This window comes from Pristiophorus japonicus, unplaced genomic scaffold (assembly GCF_044704955.1).
Source record: "Pristiophorus japonicus isolate sPriJap1 unplaced genomic scaffold, sPriJap1.hap1 HAP1_SCAFFOLD_90, whole genome shotgun sequence".
Lineage (NCBI taxonomy): Eukaryota > Metazoa > Chordata > Chondrichthyes > Pristiophoridae > Pristiophorus > Pristiophorus japonicus.
In genome coordinates, this window is record NW_027254824.1 from 1,173,884 (window position 1) to 1,193,948 (window position 20,065).

The following is a 20,065-nucleotide window of genomic DNA, read 5'->3' on the forward strand; positions in this document are numbered from 1 at the left end:
GAGCCTGCAGACGTCAACCGCAGGCAGTGGAAGGAGCGTGAGGCAAACCAATGCCACCCAACGCTTCCCTCGAAGTGTGAAGCTCCCACCTGCGACAGAGTCTGTGTCTCATATTGGACGGTTCTGCACCAAATAACTCACCTCAGGAGCGTAAGCAAGTATTCCACGATTCCGAGGGACTGCCGATGATGATGATGATATATATATAATAGTTGGTTTTGTTGCACCGACTTTCCTGTCTAACCAAATTTATGTTACCTTATTGTGGAGCATGCCACACCGTTTCGAAAATGTTCAATGCTCTGCGCACGTAGCTCAGTGTCTGGCATATATCCCTTCTATATTTACCTGCAAAAACGATGCGTGTTACAACTAGTCTGTCATCAGCTTGCACAATAACTAACTCCCTAACCTGAGCCTAATTACAGATGATTGTCTGTTAAATGTTAACTGCCACTGACTTTCAGTTTTAACTTAAAAGTTTAAATTATTAAATAAGAAAAGTATGTTCACATTCAGCCTGATAAAATAACACTACCTATATTGTTTACTCACTATTTACCAATTTAAACAAATACGTTATTACAACAATGATAATGGGAAAAAGAGGCTGCTCGTGAGCAATGTTGGCATTTCGAAAATTGATAACGGTGTTATGTCAATGATCATTTAAGATGGCCGACATGTTGAACAACGACTTTGCTTCAGCGTTTGCAGTAGAGTAAGAGGATAGCATGTCGGAAGTTACAAGCAATCCTGTAATGAACTAGGGACTCAATCTAATTGACAGAGCAAAATAGCTGTAATGTAGAAACTAGTGGCACTATGGAGCAACAGATCCGCAGGACCAGATGGTTTCTTTCCAAGTGATTTACATAAATTAAGCGAGCACATTGAAAATGCTCTAACTGTAAACTTTGTCAATTCTCTCAATGAATAAATGTTTATTTTGATGTAAAAAATGCGCAGGTCTCTCCGTTATTTTGCAATGTTGAGCAAGTGAAACCAGGAAATGTTTGGAACACCTCGTATCGGGAAATTGCCCAGAAATAAGGATGGGGTGACTGAACACCTTGAACAATGTTAGCTGATCAGAGAGAGCCAGCGTGCATTTGAAAAATGTAGATCAAGCCTGACAAAGCTGAAGATTTTTTTAAAGAGTTGTGTTCGGTAGTGGATAGGGGAATGTCAATGGATGTTATTTATGTGAACTTCTGGAAGTCACTTGATTATGTCCGTTATAATTGACTGTTAACTAAGATTGAATCCCATGGAAATGAAGGCAAATTATTGAGATTGTTAGGAAATTGGCCGAGCAGACGGAGACGGGGACAATGGGAAGATTTTCCAAATGGCAGGATGTGACTAATGGTGACCTACAGGATCTCAGTTGGGTCCTGAACTATTCCCTATTGATTAGCGAAGTAAATTATGTGATAGAAAGAAAAACATCAAAAGTTGCCGCTGACACAAAGATTGATGGAATTGTGGTCAGTGCATACAATTACAAAAATGCATTGATTGATTAAGTGAGTCAGCAAAACTGTTGCAAAAAGGTTTCAATGTTGGCAACTGTAAGGTCATCTATTTTGGAATAGAAAATTGTGCATAGCCTACTTTCTAAATGCTGAAACGCTTAAAACAATGAAATAATAATAGTGTCCAGGCTCCACGTACGTAGAATGGAAGCATCTTCAATATTTACAGCAGGGAAGGAGGCAACTCTGGCCCATCGTGTCCGTGCCAGCCAACAAGAGGCGATCCAGCCTAATCCCAGTTTCCGTCTCTGAGTCCATAGCCCTGCAGTTTGCAGCGCTTCAAATGCATTTTTTAACGTGTTGAATGTTTCTGCCTCTAACGCCGTTTCAGGAACTGAGGCATAAACCAACACAGCCCTCTGGGTGAAGAAATTTCCCCTGACATCCTCTCTAAATCTTCTAACAATTACTTAAAATGTATCATCCCTGCTTGTTGACCAAACTGCTCAGGGAAATAGGTAATTTTTATCCAATATGTCCAGCCCCCTCATAATTTTGTATAGCTCCATGAGGCATCCACAGCCTCATCTGTTCCAAGGAAAACAAATCCAGTCTATCCAGTCTCTCCAGATACCTAAGATTCTCTACTCCCGGCAACATCCTCGTAAATTTCGTCTGTAACCCTTTCCAGAGCAATCACATATTGCCTGTATTGCGGTGACCAGAACTATGGGCAGTACTCCATATGTGACCAACCATTGCTTTAGACAGTTCAAGCATAACCCCCTGTTATTTTATTCTCGGCCTCGGCTAATAAAGTCAAGCATTCCGTTTACCTTCCTAACCACCTTACTACATTGCCTGATACATTCAGGGATCTGTGTACCTGCACTCCAAGATCCCTTTGTTCCTCAACACTTCTCAGTTTCCTACATATTAAGGTGTATTGTGTTACTTGTTAGCTCTCCGCAAATGCATTAATACACACATCTCCAGACTACATTCCATTTGTCACTGTTATAAGAACTTAAGAAAAGAAGAAATAGGAACAGAATTCGGCCATACGGCCCTTCGAGCCTGCTCCTCCAATCAATACGTTCATGGCTTGCCTCATCATGAACTCAGCACCAGTAGCCAGCCCACTCCCCATGACCACTTCTCCTCTTGTTTTTTCAGAAGCTGTCTATTTCTCTTTTAAATATATTCAATGTCACCACTTCCACAGCTCTCCGACGCAGCGAATTCCACAGATTTCCAACCTTCTGAGAGATGAAATTTCTCCTCATCTCTGATTTAAATGTGCGGCCCCTTATGCAAAGATAGTGCTATCAAGTGCTAGTCTCCCCCATCAGTTGAAACATCCTCTCTGCATCCACCTTGTCCAGCCCCCTCATAATCCTTTACGTTTCGATAAGATCACCTCACATTCGTATGAATTCCAATGAGTAGAGACCCAACCTAGTCAAACTTTCCTCATAATTCAACCCCGTCATCCACGGACTCAACCTAGTGAACCTTCACTGAACTGCCTCCAAAGCAAGTATGTCCTTTCGTAAATATGGAAATTAAAACTGCACACAGCATTCCAGGTGTGGCCTCACGAATATTTTATATAGCTTTATTAAAATCCCCTGCTTTTATACTCCAGCCCCTTTGCATTAAAGGCCAAGATACCATTGACCTTCCTGATCAATTGCTGTACCTGCATATTATCGTTTTGTGTTTCATGTACAAGTACCCCCTGGTTCCGCTCTACTGCGCCAATTTCGATTTTTTCTCCATTAAAACATTTACTTGCACTCTGATATTTTTTTTGCCATAGTGCATGACCTCACATGTTCCAACATTATACTCCATCTGCCAATTTTTCCCCCTCACTAGTTGACAGATATCTTCCTGCAGTCTATAGCTTTCTTGTTCGTTGTCGAACACACAGCCGAAGTTCGTGCCATCTGCACACTTGTTAATCATACCCCCTATATTCAGGTCGAGATCATTGACGTATTGCACAAAAATCAAGTGACCTAGTACTGAGCCCTGTGGAATCCCACTGGAATCAGCTTTGCAGTCACAAAAACACACATCAACCATTACTGATTCCTGCCTTTGAGTCATTTTGTATCCAACTTGCCACTTCGCACTGGTTCCCATAGGTTTATACCTTCGAGACCACTCTGCTATGTGGAGCCTTATCAAAAGCCTTGGGGAAATCCAAATACAATATACCAAAGTCACTGCCATCATCGACCCTGCTTGTTAAATCCTCACAAAATTCAATCAGTTTAGTCAGACACGACCTTCATTTAACAAATCCATGCTGATTGTCCTTGATTAATCCATGCCTCTATCAATTATGATTTAACCTGTCTTTCAGAATTGTTTCCAATACGGTTGTCACCGCCGAGTTTAGGCTGACTGGCCTCCAAATATTCAGCGTTTCCCTTATTCGCTTCTTAAATATTGGTACCACATTAGCAGTCCTCCAGTCCTCTGAAATCAAAGCCGAGAGAACAGGAAAATCATGGTCAAAGCCTCTGCTTTTTTCTCTCTTGCTTCACTTAATTGCCTGGGATACATTACATCCGGGCCAAGGGAATTATCCACGTGAAATTGTGCTCAACAAGTTAATACCTTTTCTCTCACAATTTTTATTAATCTATTTTTTCAAACGTCTCCCCCCGCCCACCCCGCCCCCGCCGATAGCAGTGTCTGCATCGCCCCGCTTCTTTGTGAAAAGAGACGCAAAGCATTCAAGAAAAACCATGCCCACATCTTCCGTCTCCAAACACAGATCACCTTCATGTTCTCTAATTGGCCCCACTTTTCTTCGTTGTAATTCTGCTCTTAATATATTTATAAATAATCTTTGAGTTTTCCTTGATTTTACTTGCCAAGAAGATTCCATGCTCTTCCTTTACTGAGCTAATATCCTTTTTAATTTCACCCCTGCACGCAGTAATCGGGAGCAGCGTGAGGTCGAGGATCGTGGCCTATAAAAGGCCTGAAGTTTGGGCAGTCGGTGCAGAAGTCGGATGCAGCGGAAGTTCGAGCAGGAGGATTTTAAAAGGCCATCAGCAGTTCGGGAGCGGCAGTTCGGGAACAGGAGCTGGTGCAGGGACAGAAGTAAACAAAGAAGTAATAAGAAATCGAAGTTTGACGTCACAACCAAGAGGGTAAGTGATTGGCTAGTGGATTGGCGATTATTTAAACATTTTCGTTTTCTTTTCATATTTGGAGGTAACATTTTGGCAATTTTGCCAAATTAAGTTAATTTAAGGATTACATCATGGCAAGAGAGTCCAGACGCGTGTCGTGCTTCTCATGTGTAATGCAGGAAAGCAGGGACGCTTCCAATGTCCCTGCCTACTATGTGTGCAGGAAGTGTGTCCATTCGGCAGCTCCTGAAAGACTGCATTATGGCACTGGAGTTCCGCATTGACTCACTTTGGAGCTTCCAAAGTGTCGTGAATAGCACGTTTAGTGCGTTGGTCACACCGCAGGTAAAGGTTACATAGGCAGATAGGGATTGGGTGACCATCAGGCAGAGCAGTGGAAGGAAGGTAGTCCAGGGGTCCCCTGCGGTCATCCCCTCCAAAATAGATATACCGTGTTGGGTAATGTTGGGGGAGATGACCCATTTGCGGAAGGCAGCAGCAGATAAATTCATGACACCATGCATGGCTGTGCTGCAGAAGAGAGCAGGAAAAAGAGTGGGAGAGCTTTAGCGGTTGGGAATTCTATTGTAGTAGGAAGCGATAGGCGCTTCTACGAAGGCAATCGAGACAGCAGGATGGTATGTTGCCTCCCTTGTGCAAGTGTTAAGGATGTCTCGGAGCAGCTGCACAGCATTCTGCAGGGGTAGGGTGAACAGCCAGTTGTCGTGGGACATACAGGTACCAACGATATAGGTAAAAACCTGAATGAGGTCCGACAAGCAGAATTTAGGGAGTCCAGGTGTTTCAATTAAAATATAGGTCCTCAAAGATTGTTCTCAGGATTACTACAATGCCACGGTTTAATCAGCATCGAAATAGCAGGATAGTTACAACGAATACGTGGCTTGAGGAATGGTGAAAGAGGGAGGATTCCAATTCCTGGGCCATTGCAACCGTTTTGGGGGAAAGTGGGACCAGTACAAACCGGACGTTCTGCATCTGGGCAGCAACAGAACCAATGTCCAAGGTGGTGTGTTTGTTAGTGCAGCTCGGTAGGGTTTAAACTAATATGTAGGAGGGTGAAAATCTATGCAGGGAGACAGAGGGAAGTAAAATAGTGGCAGAAGTAAAGGTAGAAAGGAGATAAGAAAAAGTGCAGGGCAGAGAAATCACTGGCAAAATCAAAAAGTGCCACATGACAACACAATTTTAAAAGGACAAAGATTGTTAAATATACAAGCCTGAAGTCTCTGTGTCTCAATGCGAGGAGCATTCGTAATACGATGGATGAACTAACTGCACAGATAGCTGTTAATGGACATGATGTATTTTGGATTATGAAGATATGGCTCCAGCGTGACCAAGGCGGGGAACTCAAAATCAAGGGGTATTCAATATTCAGCAAGGATAGACAGAAAGTAAAAGGAGGTGGGGTTGCGTTGCTGGTTAAAAAGGTGACTGATGCAATTGTAAGGAAGTAAATTAGCATTGATAATGTTGAATCTGTATGGTTACAGCTACGGAAAACGTAACCAACCAGTAGTAGTGAGATTGGGGATGGAATCAAGAGGAAATTAGGGATGCGTGCAATAACGGTACAGTAGTTATCATGGGTGACTTTAATCTGCATATAGATTGGGCTAACCGAACTGGTAGCAATACGTTGGAGGAGGATAGGGTGGGGGTGTATAAGAGATGGTTTTCTAGAACAATACATCGAGGAAGCAACTCGAGAGCTGGCCATCCTAGACTGTGTGTTGTGTGATGAGAGATGATTAATTCGCAATTTTATTGTGCGCTGCCATTTGGGGAAGAGTGATCATAATATGGTAGATTTCTTCATTTAGATGGAGAGTGACACAGTTAATTCAGAGACTAGAGTGCTGAACTTAAAGAAAGGTAACTTCGAATGGTATGAGACGTGAATTGGTAGGATAGACTGGCGAATGTTACTTAAAGTGTTGATGCAGGAATAGCAATGGCAGACATTTAAACAACACTAGAATGAACTTCTAAAAATTGTACAGCCCTGTCTGGCATACAGATAAAATGTGGAAGGTGGTTCAATCGTGGCAAACTAGAGACATTAGAGATAGTATTAAATCCAAGGAAGAGGCATATAAATTGGCCAGGAAAACAGCAAACCTGAGGACTGGTAGACCCTTAGAATTCAGCAGAGGAGGAAAAAGGATAAAATTAGCAGAGAACAGAAAACTGACTACAAAAACCTCTGTGAAGAGCAAATGATCAGTGTAGGTCACTGTTTTTCAGAATCAGGTGAATTAATAATGGCGACAAACGAAATGGCAGACCAATTGAACAAATGCTTTGCTTCTCTAGTCTCTGGATCAGTTCCCATGCATTGGATGGCAGCTAATGTAAGCCCACATTTTTAAAAAGAAGGGAGAGAGAAAACAGCGATTTATAGACCAGTAAGCCTGACATTGGTAGTGGGAAAAATTCTGGAATGAATTATTCAAGATGTAATGGCAGCGCGTTTAAAAGGCAGTGACAGGATCGGTCCAAGTCAGCATGCATTTATGAAAGGGATATGAAGCATTACAAATCTTCGAGAATTTTTTGCCGATTTAAAAGTTACAGTGGCCAAAGGAGAACAGTGGATGCTGTGTATTTGGATTGTGAATAAGATCCTACACAAGAGATTAGTGTGCGAAATTAAAGGACATGGTATTGGGAGTAATGTCTTGACGTGGAACATTATTGGTTGGCAGATAGGACGCAAAGATTAGGAATAAATGGCTCCTTTTCAGAATGGCAGGCTGTGGCTAGTCGGGTACCGCAAGGTTCAATGTTGCGACCACAGTTTTTTAAAATATACATGAATGATTTAGACGAAGGAATTGCATGTAATATCTCTAAGTTTCCAGATGACATTAAGCTGGGTGGCAGTGTGAGCTGTGAGACGGATGATAAGAGGCTGCAGAGTGATTCGACAAATTAGGTGAGTGGGCAAATACATGGCAGATGCGGTATAACGAAAATAAATGTGACGTTTCCCACTTTGGTGGCAAAAACAGGAAGAGAGAATTTTGTTTGAATGGTAAAGGATTAGGTAAAGGGGAAGTGCAACGAGACCTGGGTGTCATGGTACATCAGTCATTGAAAGTTGGCATGCGGGTACAGTAGACGGTGAAGAAGGCGAATGTCATGTTAATCTTCATAGCCCGTGGATTTGAGTATCGGAGCTGGGAGTTCTCACTACCGTTGTAGAGGGCCTTGGTGAGGCCGCACCTTGAATGTTGTGTACAGTTTAGATATCCTAATCTGAAGAAGGACATTCTTGCTATTGCGGGAGTGCAGCGAAAGTTCACCAGACTGTTTCCCCGGATGGCAGGACTGCTATAAGAGGAAAGACTGGATCGACTAGGCTTAAAATCACTGTAATTTGAAGAATGAGTTGGGATCTCATAGTAATATATAAAATTCTGGTCTGGTTGGGCAGTTTAGTTGCAGGAAGAATGTTCCCGATTTTGGGCAAATGCAGAACCACGGGTCACAATCTAAGGGTAAGGGTTAAGCCACTTACAACCGAGATGTGTCGAAATTTCTTCACTCAGAGAATTGTGAACCTGTGGAATTCTGTACCACTGAAAGTTGTTGAGGCCAATTCGCTAGATATATACAAAATGGTGTGAGATGTGGCCTTTACGGCTAAACGGATGAAGGATATTGGAGAAAAAGCAGGAATGGAGTACTAAAGTGGCAAAAATGATCAGCCATGATTATATTGGATGGTTGTGCAGGCTGGAAGGGCCGAATGGCCTACTCCTGCACCTATTTTCTATGTTTCTATATTTCTGTACTCCTCCAGAAATTTTGCAGATTTAGACCCTGGAATCATCGAAACAGAGAAACATAGAAAATAGGTGCAGGAGCAGGCCATTCGGCCCTTCGAGCCTGCACCGCCATTCAATATGATCATGGGAGATCCTGCAACTTCAGTACCCCATTCCTGCTTTCTCTCCATACCCCTTGATCCCTTCAGCCGTAAGGGCCACATCTAACTCCCTTTTGAATATATTCAACGAACTGGCCTCAACAACTCTCTGCGGTAGGGAATTCCACAGGTTCACAATTCTCTGAGTGAAGAAGTTTCTCCTCATCTCAGTCCTAAATGGCTTACCCCTTATCCTTAGACTGTGTGACCCTGGTTCTGGACTTCCCCAACATCGGGACCTTTCTTCCTGCCTCTAACCTGTCCAATCCCCTCAGAATTTTAATGTTTCTATGAAAATCCCCTCTCATTCTTCGAAGTTCCAGTGAATATAAGCCCAGTTGATCCAGTCTTTCTTCATATGTCAGTCCTGCCATCCCGGGAATCAGTGTGATAGTGGGGTTTATAGGGTCTAGGGGGGTTTATAGCGGGGTTTATAGGCATAAGTCTCCATTTTTTTCTTGATTCGACCTTATATGCCCTGGGTATCCAGGCGACATCGGATGTGCTCGTCCCAACCATTATCTTTAACGGCACAAAGGTGTTTGAACCCTCAAGATCTCCTCCATGATGTACTCCCACTGCTCAGACACGCATTTTCCTTCATGTCGCTGTTTCCAGTCCATTGTTGCCAAATCAACTCTCAGCTTAGCAAATTTGGCTGTTCCCGAATTTGAACTTTCCTTCCTGGTCTATCATTGTCCTTTTTCATAACTACATTAAATCTAAAAGAATTATGGTCAGTGGCGCCTGAATGCCCTCCCATTGATACCCATTCCTCATGCTGAGCTTCATTCCCTATAACTCAATCGAGAACATCCGCCTCCCGAGTTGATTTCACTACGTGCAGGCTGCAAATTAACTCTTGAAAGCATTTTAGGAATTCAGCACGCTCTATGCACTTCACACAAATTTTATGCCAGTTAATATTATGATAGTTGTAATCCGCTACTATTACAGCCCTATAGATTTTACACTTCTCAGAAATCTGCCTACATATTTGCTCTTCGATCTCCCACTCACTGTTTGCAGCGTGTAGATTATGCTCACAGCAGTGTGATTGCCCCTGTTTTGTTTTTCATTTCGACCCACATCCCTCTTTGGATGTTCCCTCCAACATATCATCCCTCCTCATAGACGGAGTAGTTTAATTAATCTGTACCACGAACCGCCTTCTGTTTTTCTTCCCTCTCTATCCCCTCTCAAATTCCTGTAACCAGGAATGTTGACCTGTCATGCCGGCCACTATTTTAGCCATGTCTCTGTACTAGCTATAATATCGTACATCAAGTGTCTTCCTGTGCTCTCAGCTCATCTGCATTATTCGCTATACTCCTTCCTTTGAAGTATATACCATTTGATACAGGCAGACATCCTTGTTGACTGCAATCTCACTTTTGTTTTCTCTGTCCTCTAATTGACCTTCTACGTTTTTGTTTTGCAAATCAAGTTTTTCCTCCCTCTCCACTGACTCCATTCTCGGTGTCTCATCCCACTGCCAAGCTAGTATAAACCCTGTCCAGTAGCATTAGCAAGCTCCCGGCGTGGATATTGGTCCCAGATCTGTTGAGGGGCAATCCGTCCGATTTTTGCAGGTCCTGCCTCCGCAGAAACAGTCCCAATGCCTCAGGAAACCAAAGCCCTCCCTCCAGCACCAACGGTCCAGACACGCATCCACCCTTCTATTACTTTACACATTAGCACATGGCATCGGGAGTAATCTGGAGATTACTACCCTCGAGGTGCTGCTTTTAATCTCTCTGCAAGTTCCCTAAAATCTGCCTCCAGATCTCATCCCTATTTCTACCTATGTCTCTAGTAAAAATATGCACCAAGACCTCTGGCTGTTCACCCTCTTCCCCAAGAATGCCAAGCCACCGTTCGTTGATCGCCTTGATCTTGGCATTTGGAGGCAACATACATCCTGGAGTCAATTCTGCTTACACTGAATCGTCTGTCTGCTCCCTTCACTATTGCATCCCCTAAAACCCTTACACTATTTCCACTCCTCCTGTGTAGTTGAGCTGGCCTTGCTTCCGTGGACGTGGCTCTGATCAGGCGAACAATCGCATCCACCAGTATTCAGGAGAGAATACCGGTTGGTGAGCATGATGCCCTCCAGGGCCTCCTGCACTATCTGCCTCGTCTTCTATTGTGTGGTGGCGACCACTTGCTCTCTGTGCACTCTCTCTTAGTCTTCGGCGTGACAACCTCTTTAACAATTCTATGAACTTAGGTCTCACCCTCGTGGATCCACAACGTGATTCCTGCTGCCACTCATGCTCGGTAATCCATCACTCGATTTGTTGCAGCTGGGTACACTTACTACAACTGTCGTCATACATGCTGCACGAAGCGTCCATGACTTTCCACAAATCACAGAATGTGCACTCCGCTAGATTGCCCGGCCATGCCATTCCTGCTATCCATTGATTTTACAGACTAAGAGCGAACCTTTATTTAAAAGACTAAGCCTCACCCTTTAGTAAAAGACTAAAAACAAACTTTTATTTAAAGACGAAAAATAACTTAAAGGAAAAATAAAGCACTCTCCCACTCTTCAATCAGCTCGTGCCCTTGTGCCAACGTCACTTTGAATCTCTGACGTTCCTTTCGAATGTGTCCTGTTCAACCTTGCTTTTAGGTGCTCTGCCTTGCTTTAGCTCGCCGTGCTACTCGCACACAAGGTCCACTGCCTCTGTGGAGCCTGCGCTTGCCACGCTACTTTTATATGCTCCACCCGGCGTGAGCTTCCACTGCTGCTCCTATGCAGGTCCACTATCTCTTTCGAGCCTGCACTTGCTGCGCTACTTTTATATGCTCCACCCTGCATCAGGTCCCGCTGCTGCTCCCACGCAATTTCACAGCCTCTCATAATTCATTAAAATGCCACGCACAGTTACAGGAAATAATCAACAAGCCTAATGGTCTTTAGATCTAGAGGACTGGAATTCAAGGATTAGAAGATACTCTGCAGCTATTGGCTAGAGCACAGCTGCCGTATTTAAGCAGTTCTGGTCAGCACACCGGAGGAAGGATCTTATAATCCTGGAGGGAGTGCAGCATAGCGTTACCAGATTGATAATCGGACCCTTGTTATTACTTTCCGAATAGAGCTTACACAAATTGTGATTGTATCCCGTGATATTTAGATGTTAAAGGGATAATTTTATCAACGTTTTCCAGATATGAAGGTAAATATATAGGGTAGAGAGAGAAAACATATTTCCACCTGTTGGGGCGTCTAGCCAAGGGTCATCGTCTAAAACTTAGAGCCAAAAATTTAATGAGTGAGATTAGGAAACACTTCTACACAGGAAGGATTGACGACCTTTGCAATTATCTTCTGCCAACAGCAATTGGTACTCGGTCAATTGCTAATTTTAATTCTAATTTAGAAAAATATCGGTGAACCAAAGTCATTAATGGTTATGGGCCAAAGCCGGGTATACGCCTTCCAATAGCAGATTTCCCAATATGTCTTGAATGACGGAACAGGCTCCAGGGGCTAATTTGCCTATTACTGTTCCTATGATCCTAAGATACTCATGACTTAATTTTAAATTAATTAATTGTGCTTAGTTGTAACATAGAGAGTAATAAAATCTAAGATTGAACAAAAAGGACAGAGGAACTGATAGGTAAATAAACATGAGAAGGTTGTTCAACAATAAAAGGCTCAAGCAATCTAGCAACTCACCAAAAACATCATTATGTTGTATTTTCCATTCATACTGTAATGGTTTAAGAAGCTGTTCATGCTAATTTATTAACATTGAAATATTTTGCTTCCCTCAGACGTTGCCACTCGTCTCTATATCATTTTTTTACTCTCTTTACTCGAAATATCCCTTTTCACATCCGATTTCATTTCAATATCCTGAGCTGCTAGAGTTCACCAACCCGCGTTCAATCTATCCTATTCTAATTGTTAATCTGTGTGGAAGGCTTGTCTTCTTTCCAGACATCATCTAAATCTCCAAACTGCTCCACTACCCTGTTCACTTCTTCTACAATGTATGGAGTAAAGAGCATCTAATGTCTCTTCCAGTAAAATCTCACGATGACTGAAGTTCCTTACACTTAATTATACATAAAGCATGAGATGGTGCGATTTTGCAATTAACGTAGCACCAATATCAACGCTGCTATGTATAATCTCCAATTTAATACAATGACTCCTGTTTCCAACAGATACAGTGCAAACTGATACACCATAACCATAAACATTACATTTTACAATGAAGTCCAGTGACAGTCAGATAATTAACTCACACCGAAGCAGAGAAGGAGATGAGAAAGATCAGCAGCAAATTTAGTTCATTCGCCAGAACACTGAAGCGGCGCCAGATACAGACACAGTGAAATAATATTTCGAAAAAGTGATAAGTAATAACTACATTGAAATCTCAGTATACTTAAACGTTGTTTCGGAGAGAGTACATTTCTCTGCCTCCTCTTAACACTGAGAACGTGAGCTCTCTTAATATTAATCATTGAAGTACATTAATGAAATAATATTCCAGGAATCTTAGTTCTGCAAACTGTAAGGATAACAGGACCTGATGAAAATATACCTGCTCTTAACCCATACACTTGATTCCAATGCATCCCATACAGAAAATATTCCAGCAAAAATATCTGGTTTGGATAAAGGAAGCTTATTACAGTTATAACTATTCATCCAAGAAGTAAAGAGCAGACACTTAAAGCAATCCTTCCAACAAACAATAGAACAAAACAGGCGGCTTTTCATATCTGGTAGGAGTAGAAATTTGTGTCAGGTTCAAGTCGCAGTTAACGTCGATTTACACGCTTAAAGCTGTGGTAACGACTTACCAGGAACTACAACGGCTGCAAGAACAAAACAGTAAATATTTTATACCTGTTGGATGACAGGATATCCCATGTATGTGAGAAGCAGTGACTTCTTTCAGAGTGGGACCCACAGCTCCGGCAGCATTCTAAGCTTATACATTGCAATGGGCCCTGATTTATACAAGGATATGCCTCCACAGACAGGGTTATACTCGCTGGATCATTGCAATTAGTTCGAGTTACGAGAACAAACACATTACATCAGCAGCTTTGACTCTGATGTAAATAACGTGGCGGATGAAACACAAACATCTCAAATCCACAATATTACCCTAATCAGACATCTCTCGGGAATGAGACTTTAATCTGTATTCATACTTGACAAATTCAGAAATAATGAGCAGCTTCAGTTACATTTTTCTTGCAATTGTATTGACCATGTTCACGCCTGCTCATTCATTTAAAGATTGTACCGATTTCTACTCAGTGTGCCGCGAAACCAAGAACAGTAGAATATATTTTTTCCGTTCCGGCAATATTCCAGTTAAGTTATTAATATTTCGCCTCTGCCATGAGTATAGTCAAATGTCATTTTCAGTATGACAACCTTGAAATTATTGCTGCATAGAAAATAATCTCGATGATATTGGGGCATGGTACCTGAACATGCGTCATTAAAGTGACTTCCTTCGCTACTTTATTGCAGATGGTATCCATATTGTTCTACATTGATCCATCATATGATCACCAGTACATAACAAAATAGCAGCTGGAGTAGATCATGCGGCCCATCGATCTTGCACATCCACAGACTAGCATCGCTGATCATCTGCACCTCTTTCCCGCCTTATCCGCACACCCCTTGATTCATTAGTTCCCAAATGTGCGTGATAGTTCGAGAGGCAAGCAGGCGGAAAGCAGGGCTCGCAATCGGAAGGAACCAACCACGAAATTACACGAAAATTTCTTCGGGAATCCTCTGCGATGTGGATGTCAACTTGCTGATAGAACAGCACATCCCATCTGTCCCTGTGCTCCATATTGATTAATATACAAGAATATATTCTGAATCTAGCAGATCCTGGCAGTAACTGTAACATTACGACAAGTTTAAGGGAAGATTTATTCTCTCTCGACAGGTGCTCAGCTGTGATGAAAGTCCGATGTGGTTTAAAATCCATTAGATTGAGGAAATTCTGATTAGGAGGGCAAATAACCCCTATGATTATGGTAAATTTCAGGATCAATGGAGCCGGAATAGCATAGGTTGGACAGCGTAAGATGGAAGATCACCAAGCATATTGTCTACGGAGCTGTCGTGACACCCGCCTTCCTGTATGACAACGAGTCGTGGACCACATACTGCAAACATCTAAAATCGCTTGAGAAATGCAAACAGCAATGTATTCGGAAGATGCTGCAAAAACCCTGGGAGGATACACGCACCCGGTCAGTGTTCTCGATCATGCCAACATCCCCAGCATCGAAGAACTGACCACACTCGACCAGTTCTGTTTGGCGTACCACATTGTCTACATGCCTGACACATGAGTCCCAAATCAAGCGCTGTACTCGGAACTCCTACACGGCAAGCGAGCTCCATGTGTACAGACGAAACGTTGCAAGGACGCCCTCAGAGCCACTTTGATAAAATGCAACATCCCCAGCAACACCAGAGTATTCCTGGCCAAAGACATAGAAACAAAGAAGCATAGAAAATAGAAGCAAGAGCAGGCCATTTGACCCTTTGAGTCTGCAACGCCATTCAATATGATAATTTCATCATGCATCAACTGTACCCCAACCCTGCCTTCTCTCCATATCGCCTGATTCCTTTTAGCCGGAAGGGCAAAATCTAACTCGCTTTTGCAAATGTCCAACGAACTGGACTGAACAGCTTTCTGTGGGCGAGAATTACACTGGTTTACAACTCTCTGGGTGAAAATGTTTCTCCTCATCTTGGTCTTTTATGGCTTCCCCCGTATCCTTATTTGTTATTCCTTGTTCTGCACTTCCCCAACATCAGGAACATTCTTCCTGCATCTAACCTGTCAAGTGCCGTCAGAATTGTATAAGTTTCTATGTGCTCCACTCTCATTCTTCTAAATTCCAGTGAGTATAATACTTGCCGATCCAGCCTATTCTCATATGTAAGTCCTGCCATCCCAGGCTTCAGTCTGGTGAGCCTTCGCTGCACTCTCCCAATAGCAAGAATGTACTTCCTCAGATTAGGAGACCAAAACGGCACACAATACTGAAGGTGTGGTATAACCAAGGCCCTGCACAACTGCAGTAAGATCTCCCTCCTTCTTTACTGAAATCCCTCGCTACGAAGGACAACATGCCATTTGCTTTATTACTTCATGCAGTACCTGCATGCATACCATCAATGACTGATGTGCCATGAAACTCAGGTCTTGTTGCACCTCTCCTTTTACTAATCTGTCAGCATTCAGATAATAATCTGCCTTCCTGTATTTGCAACCAAAGTGGATATCCTCACATTTAGCTAGATTATATTGCATCTGCCATGAATTTGTCCATTCACCTAACGTGTCCAAATTCCACTGCAGTCTCTGAGTGTCCTCCTCGCTGCACGCACTGACAGCCAGCTTAGTGTCATCTGCAATCTTCGTGATATTACATTCAATTCTTTCGTCTAAATCATTGAAGTATATTGTAAATAGCTCGGCTCCCAGCACTGAATGCGACGGCACACCACTAGTCACTGCCTGCAATTCTGAAAAGGACCCATTTATTCCCACTCTTTGCTTCCTGTTTTCCAACCTGTTCTCTATGCACGTCAATACATGAACCCTAATAGCTTGTGCCTTACTTTTGCAAACTAACCCTTGTGTGGGAACATGTCGAAACACTTTTGTCATTCCAAATACACCACATCCACTGGTTACCATTTATCCACTCCACTAGTTACATCCTCAAAAAACTCTATAAGATTTTTCGTGCTTGATTTCCCTTTCATAAATCCATACTGACTTGGACCGAAACTGTCACTGCTTTCCAAATGCGCTGCGATTACATATTTTATAATTGATTCAAGCATTTTCCCCACTACCGATTTTAGGCTTACCGGTGTATTTTCTCCCTCCATCCATTTTTAAAAAGTGCGGTTTCTTTGGCTACCCTCGAAGCAATAGGAACTGAACCAGAGTCCATGCAATGTGGGAAACTGACCACCACTGCATCTACTATTTCAAGTCCACTTCGTGAAAGACTCTGGAATGCAGACTTTCACGCCCTGCGGATTTATCGGCCATCAGTCCCTTCAATTTCTCTAACACATTTCCTGATTAATATGGATTTTCCTCAGTTCCCCCTTCTCGCTAGTCCCTCGGTCCCCTATTATTTTCGGGAGGTTATTATTTTGTTCCACATTGAAAACAGGACCAAATTTCAATTGAACGCCCATTTCCTTGTTGCCCATTATGAATTCAACTGATTCTGACTGCAAGGGACCTACATTCGTCATCCCTAAACGTTTTATCTTCACATATCTATAGAAGCGGTTGTAGTCAGTTTTTATGTTCCCTGCAAGCTTACCCTCATACTCTATTTTACCCCTCCTAATTAAACCTTTAGACCTCCTCTGCCTAATTATCAATTTCACCCAGTCCTCAGGTTTGCTGTTTTTTCTGACGAATTGTTATGCCTCTTCCTTGAATTTAAAATTTTGCTTATTTCCCTTGTTAGCCACGGTTGAGCCACGTACACTTTTTTATTCTTACGCAACACAGCGATGTACAATCGGTGTACATCATCCATGTGATATTTAAATGTCTGCCATTGCCATTCTACCATCAAAACAGTCAGTATCATTCTCCAGTCTATTTTAGTCAATTCACGTCTCACAAGCTCGATTTTTCCTTTCTTTAAGTTCAGACCCTAGTTTCTAAATTACTGGTGTCATTCTCCATCTTAATGAAGATTTCTACCATATTATGGTCACTCTTCCACACAGGGCCCCGAAGGACACGACTGCAATTCATTCTCTCTTTACAAAAGGCCCAGTCTCTCTAGTTTGAATCTCGACATATTGTTCCAGAAAATCATCCGTCATACACTCCAGAATCCTCCTCCACATTATTGCTACCGGTTTGGTTAACCCAATCAATATGTAGATTAAAATCACCCATGCTAACTGCTGTAACCTTTTAGCACGCGTCCCTAATTTCGTGTTTGATGACATCCCCAACCTCCGTACTACTGTTTGGTGGCCAGTACACAACTCCCACTAAGGTTTTCTGCCCTTTGGTGCTTCGCATCTCTACCCATATAGATTCTACATTTTCCACACTAATATCCTTGCTTTCTATTGTGTTAATCTCCTCTTTAACCAGAAACGCTCCCCAACTTCCTTTTTGCTTCCTGTCTGTCATTACTGAATATTGAATACCCCTAGATGTTGAGTTCCCAACATTGGTTATTCTGGGGCCATGTCTCCGTAATCACAATTACCTCATATTGGTTAAAAGCTTTATGCGCAGTCAATTCATCAATCTTATTAGGAAGGTTCCCCGCATTCTCAGAGCCTTCAGGCTTGTATTTCAAAACTTTGTCCGTTTAGAATCATGTTGTATTTTGGCCCTTTTTGATTTCTGCCCTTGATTTCTCTGGGCTCCACTCTTGATTTTCTCCTTCCGACCTTTTGCTTCTGTCAACTATTTAGTTCCCTCTGCCTCCCTGCATAGATTCTCATCCCCCTGCCATTATATTTTAACCTTCCCCAACAGCCCTAGCAAAGTCTCTGGCGAGGACATCGGTTCTGGTTCTCCCCAGGCGCAGACTGTGCGGTTTGTACTTATCCCACCAACCCCAGATCCGGTTCCAATGTCCCAGGAATTTCAATCCCTCCCCTTGCAACATTCCTCAATAACGTATTCATCTGAGTTATCCAGCAATTCATACTCTGAATAGCACGTGGCACAGGTCACATACTGAGATTTCTACCTTTCGGTCCGAATTTTTAATTTAACTCCTAGCTCCCTAAAGTCAGCTTGTAGCACCTCATCCCGTTGTTTACTTATATCGTTGGGACCTATGTGCACCACGACAGCTGGCTGTTCACCCTCCCCCTCCAGACAGTGCTGCAGCCGCTCTGAGCCTTGACCCTTGCACCATGGAGGCAACATACCATCCTGGAGTCTCGTTTGCGGCCGCTGAAAAGCACATCTATTTCCCTTACAATCGATTCCCCTATCAGCATAGTTCTCCCACTCTTGTTGCTGCCCCTGTGCAGCAAAGCCACCCCTGGTGCCATCGACTTGGTTTCTACTGCCTTCCATGATGAGCCATCTCCCCCAACAGTACCTAAGTTGGTGTATCTGTTTTGGAGGGAGATGCCGCAGGGCAACCATATACTATCTTTCTTCCACTGCTCTGCCTGATGGTAACACATTCCATATCCAGCTGTGTAAACATTACCTGCGGTGTGACCAACTCACTAAACGTGACATTCCCGACATCCTCAGCATCACGGATGCTCCACTGTGAATCCATCTGAGCCTCCAGTGCCGCAATGCGTTTTGTCTGGAGCTGCAGTTGGATACACTTCCGGCACATGTAGTTGGCAGGGACACCTCCAGTGTCCCCGATGTCCCACATAGCACAGGAGGAGCATGACACGGGTCTGGTCTCTCCGGCCATAATTGAGCCTTAAATTAGCCTAATTGGTAACACGCCAAACGTTTCTTACTGTTAATAAAAGAAAAAGATGAAGAAAAGAGAAAAAAAATAATCACCAATCGAAAATCAAATAACTTAACTGCTTGGCTGTGATGTCACACTCGTTTTTTTTCTACATCTTTTTTGCCTTTTGAACCTGAACATTTTCTCCCCTTGTTGAGCTGCTCTCTCGACTGCCGCCCGAGAACTATAGAATCATGGAATGGTTTCAGCACGGAAATAGAACTTTAGGCCCGTCGAGCCGGTGCTGATTTTCCCATTGCCCCGCCCTTTACCAGTTGCCCTGCAATTGTTTTTTCTTCAGACTTTTATGGAACTCACTTATGAAAGAGACGATTAATTCTCTCTCCACCGCCATTTCAATCTGTGCTTTTCAGAACCTAACCACACGCTGCTAAATGACCTTTTCCTGTTCTATGTTCATATGTGAAAAGTCTGGGAAACAATAGAGGAATTCCTGTCACTCAACACAGCCTTCCAAAATATTCTATTCTCGTGAAACAAGCTCCTGAATTGTCGGCCAACTGTACAGGTTAAATCACTGGTATATTCCAAGCGGAACTTTAACCTCAGCGTTTCTGTAGTGTAGTGGTTATCACGTTCTCCTAACTCATAAAAATCCCAGTTCCCAAACGGGGAGGAAACATTTCGAAAATGTGTTCCTTTATATATTAGAAAAAATTGAATAATATGCATTAGTGGTTCAATATTAACAAGCTGAAATGTTTCACAGCCTTGCTCTATTTGATGAATTCTCTTTACGTTTCTGTACACACGCATACTCGAAACCGTGTCTCTTGCCACTCTTATTTCCAGCCCTGACAGTGCAGAAAGCCCCTCTCAAAGCTGCACGTTCCGGCTGCTTTCAGTTGAGTTGTGAAAGATTAATTTATGAATTTGCAGCGTTACCTCGCTTCAAATCAGCAGATGAAAGCCAGAAACAACTCATGAACTAA